Consider the following 7,853-nt stretch of genomic DNA (forward strand, 5'->3'; position numbering starts at 1 on the left):
AAAGGAGGCGCTGACCAGGGAAGTGGAAACTATCGAACTTAAGCTAAATGACTCTTACAGGAACCAGGAGAGGCAGGAGGAGCTTAAAGTTATTAGTGAAATTGAAAGAAGTTCAAAATATTTCTTTTCATATGCTAAAAACAAGTCAAATGCCACATCTAGTATCGGGCCCTTACTCAGACAGGATGGGACTTACACAGATGACAACAAGGAAATGAGTGAAATATTGAAATCCCAGTACGACTCTGTGTTTAGTGAACCACTAATTGGTCTGAGGATCGACGACCCAAATGATTTCTTCGTGAATGAGCCTCAAAACTCCATAAATGTATGCCAGATTTCCGACATTACCCTAACTCCGATAGATTTCGTAAAAGCCATTGACAACATGCCTATGCACTCAGCCCCGGGCCCAGACTCGTGGAACTCTGTTTTCATTAAGAACTGCAAGAAACCCCTCTCGCGTGCCCTAAGTACACTATGGAGGAGGAGCTTGGACATGGGTGAAATTCCACAGTCACTTAAGACAACGGATATAGCCCCACTCCATAAAGGTGGCAGCAAAGCATTAGCTAAGAACTATAGACCAATAGCTCTGACGTCCCACATCATAAAAATCTTTGAAAGAGTGCTAAGAAGCAGGATTGCAAATCACCTGGATTCCCAAAATCTGCACAATCCAGGGCAACATGGGTTCAGGGCAGGTCGCTCCTGCCTCTCACAACTACTGGATCACTATGACATGGCCTTGGATGCACTGGAAGAAAATCAGAATGCAGATGTAATATACACAGACTTTGCAAGAGCATTTAACAAATGCGATCATGGCGTAATAGCCCATAAAATACGTTCTAAAGGAATAACTGGGAAAGTGGGGAGATGGATCTTCAACTTCCTAACAAATTGAACACAAAGAGTAGTGGTCAACAGAGTTAAATCGGAGGCTGCCATAGTGAAGAGCTCTGTTCCACAAGGCACAGTATTCGCCCCCATCTTATTCCTTATCCTCATATCAGACATAAACAGAGATGTACACCACAGCACCGTATCATCCTTTGCGGATGATACTAGGATCTGCATGAGGCTGTCATCTGCTGAGGACGTGGTTAACCTCCAAGAAGATATAAACAAAGTTTTCCAGTGGGCAACGGTAAACAATATGATGTTCAATGAGGACAAATTCCAACTACTCCGTTATGGAATACTGGAGGAGATAATAACTAGAACAGAGTATGCTACTGACTCCGGCCATACAATAGAGCGGAAAAATAATGTAAGGGACCTGGGAGTAGTAATGTCTGAGGATCTCACTTTCAAGGATCACAACAGTGCCACGATCGCACGTGCAAAGAAAATGATAGGATGGATAATGAGAACTTTCAAAACGAGAGATGCCAAGCCCATGATGATCCTTTTCAAATCACTTGTTCTCTCTAGGCTGGAATACTGCTGTACATTAACATCTCCATTCAAAGCAGGTGAAATCGCAGATCTAGAGAGTGTACAGAGATCCTTTACTGCACGTATAAGTTCTGTCAAGCACCTTAACTACTGGGAACGCTTGGAAGCACTTGACTTGTACTCGTTGGAACGCAGGAGGGAGAGATATATCATAATCTACACTTGGAAAATCTTGGAAGGAATGGTCCCAAATCTGCACACAGAAATCACTCCCTACGAAAGTAAAAGACTGGGCAGGCGATGCAAAATGCCCCCAATAAAAAGTAGGGGCGCCATTGGTACACTAAGGGAAAACACCATAAGTGTCCGGGGCCCAAAACTGTTCAACAGCCTCCCATCAAGCATTAGGGGAATTGCCAATAAACCCCTGACTGCCTTCAAGAGAGAGCTGGACAGATACCTAAAGTCAGTGCCGGATCAGCCGGGCTGTGGCTCGTACGTCGGACTGCGTGCGGCCAGCAGTAACAGCCTAGTTGATCAAGCCCTGATCCATCGGGAGGCCTGGTCATGGACCGGGCCGCGGGGGCGTTGATCCCCGGAATAACCTCCAGGTAACCTCCAGGTATGGATGGTCACCTAGACAGCCACATGGATGGTCACCTAGACAGCCACCTGGATGGTCACCTAGACAGTCACCTGGATGGTCACCTAGACAGCCACCTGGATGGTCACCTAGACAGCCACCTGGATGGTCACCTAGACAGTCACCTGGATGGTCACCTAGACAGCCACTTGGATGGTCACCTAGACAGCCACTTGGATGGTCACCTAGACAGCCACATGGATGGTCACCTAGACAGCCACCTGGATGGTCACCTAGACAGCCACCTGGATGGTCACCTAGACAGCCACCTGGACAGTCACCTAGACATACACATGGACAGTCATCTAGACAGCCACCTGGATGGTCACCTAGACAGCCACCTGGATGGTCACCTAGACAGCCACCTGGACAGTCACCTAGACATACACATGGACAGTCATCTAGACAGTCACCTGGATGGTCACCTAGACAGCCACCTGGATGGTCACCTAGACAGCCACCTGGATGGTTACCTAGGCAGCCATCTGGATGGTCACCTAGCCACCAGGATGGTCACCTAGACAGCCACCTGGATGCTCACCTAGACAGCCACCAGGATGCTCACCTAGACAGCCACCTGGGTGCTCACCTAGACAGCCACCTGGATGCTCACCTAGACAGTCACCTAGACAGCCAGCTGTACAGTCACCTAGACAGCCACCTAGACAGCTACCTGTACAGTCGCCTGGACAGCCACTTGGATGGTCACCTAGACAACCATCTGGATGGTCATCTAGACAACCACCTGGATGGTCACCTAGCCACCTGGATGGTCACCTGGATGGTCACCTAGACAGCCACCTGGATGGTCACCTAGACAGCCACCTAGACTGTCATCTAGACAGCCACCTAGACTATCATCTAGACAGCCACCTGGATGGTCACATAGACAGTTATCTAGACAGCCACATGGACAGTCACCTAGACAGCTACCTGTACAGTCACCTAGACAGCCACCTGGATAGTCACCTAGACAGCTACCTGTACAGTCACCTTGACAGCTACCTGTACAGTCACCTGGACAGCCACCTGGACAGTCACCTAGACAGCCACCTGGATGGTCACCTAGATAGCCACCTGGACAGTCACCCAGACAGCTACCTGTACAGTCACCTAGACAGCTACCTGTACAGTCACCTGGACGGTCACCTAGACAGCCACCTGGATGGTCACCTAGACAGCCACCTAGACAGTCATCTGGACAATCACCTAGACAGCCACCTGAACAGTCACCTAGACAGCCACCTGGACAGTCATCTAGACAGTCACCTGGACAGTCATCTAGACAGTCAACTAGCCACCTGGACAGTCAACTAGACAGCCACCTGGACAGTCAACTAGACAGCCACCTGGACAGTCAACTAGACAGCCACCTGGACAGTCATCTAGACAGTCAACTAGACAGTCACGTAGACAGTCAACTAGACAGTCAACTAGACAGTCACCTAGTCAGCCAATTGGACAGTCAACTAATCAACTAGACAGCCACCTAGTCAACTAGACAGCCACCTAGACAATCAACTAGACAGCCACCTTGATAGCCACCTAGACAACTAACTAGACAGTGACCTAGTCAACTAGACAGCCAACTAGATTCACCTAGACAACTAGACAGCCAACTAGTCACCTAGACAGCCAACTAGCCATCTAGACAGCCAACTAGCCACCTAGACAGCCAACTAGTCACCTAGACAGCCAACTAGTCACCTAGACAGCCACCTGAACAGTCACCTAGACAGCCACCTGGACAGTCATCTAGACAGTCACCTGGACAGTCATCTAGACAGTCAACTAGACAGCCACCTGGACAGTCATCTAGACAGTCAACTAGACAGTCACGTAGACAGTCAACAAGGTAGTCACCTAGTCAGCCAATTGGACAGTCAACTAATCAACTAGACAGCCACCTAGATAACTAGACACCCACATAGACAATCAACTAGACAGTCACCTGGATAGCCACCTAGACATCTAACTAGACAGTGACCTAGACAACTAGACAGCCAACTAGATTCACCTAGACAACTAGACAGCCAACTAGTCACCTAGACAGCCAACTAGCCACCTAGACAGCCAACTGGCCACCTAGACAGCCAACTAGTCACCTAGACAGCCAACTAGTCACCTAGACAGTCAACTAGTCACCTAGACAGCCAACTAGCCACCTAGACAGCCAATTAGTCACCTAGACAGCCAACTACTCAAATAGACAGCCAACTAGCAACCTAGACAGCCAACTAGTCACCTAGACAGCCAACTAGTCACCTAGACAGCCAACTAGCAACCTAGACAACCAACTAGTCACCTAGACAGCCAACTAGCAACCTAGACAGCCAACTAGTCACCTAGACAGCCAACTAGTCACCTAGACAGCCAACTAGCAACCTAGACAGCCAACTAGTCACCTAGACAGCCAACTAGTCACCTAGACAGTCAACTAGCAACCTAGACAGCCAACTAGTCACCTAGACAGCCAACTAGTCACCTAGACAGCCAACTAGTCACCTAGACAGCCAACTAGCAACCTAGACAGCCAACTAGCTACGTAGACAGCCAACTAGTCACCTAGACAGCCAACTAGTCACCTAGACAGCCAACTAGTCACCTAGACAGCCAACTAGTCACCTAGACAGCCAACTAGCAACCTAGACAGCCAACTAGTCACCTAGACAGCCAACTAGCAACCTAGACAGCCAACTAGTCACCTAGACAGCCAACTAGCAACCTAGACAACCAACTAGACAGCCAACTAGCAACCTAGACAGCCAACTGGCCACCTAGACAGCCAACTAGTCACCTAGACAGCCAACTAGTCACCTAGACAGCCAACTAGTCACCTAGACAGCCAACTAGTCACCTTGACAGCCAACTAGCCACCTAGACAGCCAACTAGTCACCTAGACAGTCAGCTAGTCACCTTGACAGCCAACTAGCCACCTAGACAGCCAACTAGTCACCTAGACAGCCAACTAGTCACCTTGACAGCCAACTAGCCACCTAGACAGCCAACTAGTCACCTTGACAGCCAACTAGCCACCTAGACAGCCAACTAGTCACCTAGACAGCCAACTAGCCACCTAGACAGCCAACTAGTCACCTAGACTGCCAACTAGCCACCTAGACAGCCAACTAGTCACCTAGACAGTCAACTAGCAACGTAGACAGCCAACTAGTCACCTAGACAGCCAACTAGTCACCTAGACAGCCAACTAGTCACCTAGACAGCCAACTAGTCACCTAGACAGCCAACTAGTCACCTAGACAGCCAACTAGCAACCTAGACAGCCAACTAGCAACCTAGACAGCCAACTAGCAACCTAGACAGCCAACTAGTCACCTAGACAGCCAACTAGTCACCTAGACAGCCAACTAGTCACCTAGACAGCCAACTAGCAACCTAGATAGCCAACTAGTCACCTAGACAGCCAACTAGTCACCTAGACAGCCAACTAGCAACCTAGACAGCCAACTAGTCACCTAGACAGCCAACTAGTCACCTAGACAGCCAACTAGCAACCTAGATAGCCAACTAGTCACCTAGACAGCCAACTAGTCACCTAGACAGCCAACTAGCAACCTAGACAGCCAACTAGTCACCTAGACAGCCAACTAGCAACCTAGACAGCCAACTAGTCACCTAGACAGCCAACTAGCAACCTAGACAGCCAACTAGTCACCTAGACAGCCAACTAGTCACCTAGACAGCCAACTAGCAACCTAGACAGCCAACTAGTCACCTAGACAGCCAACTAGCAACCTAGACAGCCAACTAGTCACCTAGACAGCCAACTAGCAACCTAGATAGCCAACTAGTCACCTAGACAGCCAACTAGTCACCTAGACAGTCACCTAGACACCCAACTAGCAACCTAGACAGCCAACTAGTCACCTAGACAGCCAACTAGTCACCTAGACAGCCAACTAGCAACCTAGACAGCCAACTAGTCACCTAGACAGCCAACTAGCAACCTAGACAGCCAACTAGTCACCTAGACAGCCAACTAGCAACCTAGACAGCCAACTAGTCACCTAGACAGCCAACTAGTCACCTAGACAGCCAACTAGTCACCTAGACAGCCAACTAGCAACCTAGACAGCCAACTAGTCACCTAGACAGCCAACTAGTCACCTAGACAGCCAACTAGCAACCTAGACAGCCAACTAGCAACCTAGACAGCCAACTAGTCACCTAGACAGCCAACTACTCACCTAGACAGCTAACTAGTCACCTAGACAGCCAACTAGCAACCTAGATAGCCAACTAGTCACTTAGACAGCCAACTAGCAACCTAGACAGCCAACTAGTCACATAGATAGCCAACTAGCAACCTAGGCAGCCAACTAGTCACCTAGACAGCCAACTAGCAACCTAGGCAGCCAACTAGTCACAGACCAACTAGCACCTAGACAGCCAACTAGTCACCTAGACAGCCAACTAGTCACCTAGACAGCCAACTAGCAACCTAGACAGCCAACTAGTCACCTAGACAGCCAACTAGCAACCTAGACAGCCAACTAGTCACCTAGACAGCCAACTAGTCACCTATACAGCCAACTAGCAACCTAGACAGCCAACTAGCAACCTAGACAGCCAACTAGCAACCTAGACAGCCAACTAGTCACCTAGACAGCCAACTAGTCACCTAGACAGCCAACTAGTCACCTAGACAGCCAACTAGCAACCTAGATAGCCAACTAGTCACCTAGACAGCCAACTAGTCACCTAGACAGCCAACTAGCAACCTAGACAGCCAACTAGTCACCTAGACAGCCAACTAGTCACCTAGACAGCCAACTAGCAACCTAGATAGCCAACTAGTCACCTAGACAGCCAACTAGTCACCTAGACAGCCAACTAGCAACCTAGACAGCCAACTAGTCACCTAGACAGCCAACTAGCAACCTAGACAGCCAACTAGTCACCTAGACAGCCAACTAGCAACCTAGACAGCCAACTAGTCACCTAGACAGCCAACTAGTCACCTAGACAGCCAACTAGCAACCTAGACAGCCAACTAGTCACCTAGACAGCCAACTAGCAACCTAGACAGCCAACTAGTCACCTAGACAGCCAACTAGCAACCTAGATAGCCAACTAGTCACCTAGACAGCCAACTAGTCACCTAGACAGTCACCTAGACACCCAACTAGCAACCTAGACAGCCAACTAGTCACCTAGACAGCCAACTAGTCACCTAGACAGCCAACTAGCAACCTAGACAGCCAACTAGTCACCTAGACAGCCAACTAGCAACCTAGACAGCCAACTAGTCACCTAGACAGCCAACTAGCAACCTAGACAGCCAACTAGTCACCTAGACAGCTAACTAGCCACCTAGACAGCCAACTAGCAACCTAGACAGCCAACTAGTCACCTAGACAGCTAACTAGCCACCTAGACAGCCAACTAGCAACCTAGACAGCCAACTAGTCACCTAGACAGCCAACTACTCACCTAGACAGCTAACTAGTCACCTAGACAGCCAACTAGCAACCTAGATAGCCAACTAGTCACTTAGACAGCCAACTAGCAACCTAGACAGCCAACTAGTCACCTAGATAGCCAACTAGCAACCTATTCAGCCAACTAGTCACCTAGACAGCCAACTAGCAACCTAGGCAGCCAACTAGTCACCTAGACAGCCAACTAGCAACCTAGACAGCCAACTAGTCACCTAGACAGCCAACTAGCAACCTAGACAGCCAACTAGTCACCTAGACAGCCAACTAGCAACCTAGACAGCCAACTAGTCACCTAGACAGCCAACTAGCAACCTAGACAGCCAACTAGTCACCTAGACAGCCAACT

Source organism: Cherax quadricarinatus, chromosome 100 (genome assembly GCF_038502225.1).
Source record: "Cherax quadricarinatus isolate ZL_2023a chromosome 100, ASM3850222v1, whole genome shotgun sequence".
NCBI classification, from domain to species: Eukaryota; Metazoa; Arthropoda; class Malacostraca; order Decapoda; family Parastacidae; genus Cherax; species Cherax quadricarinatus.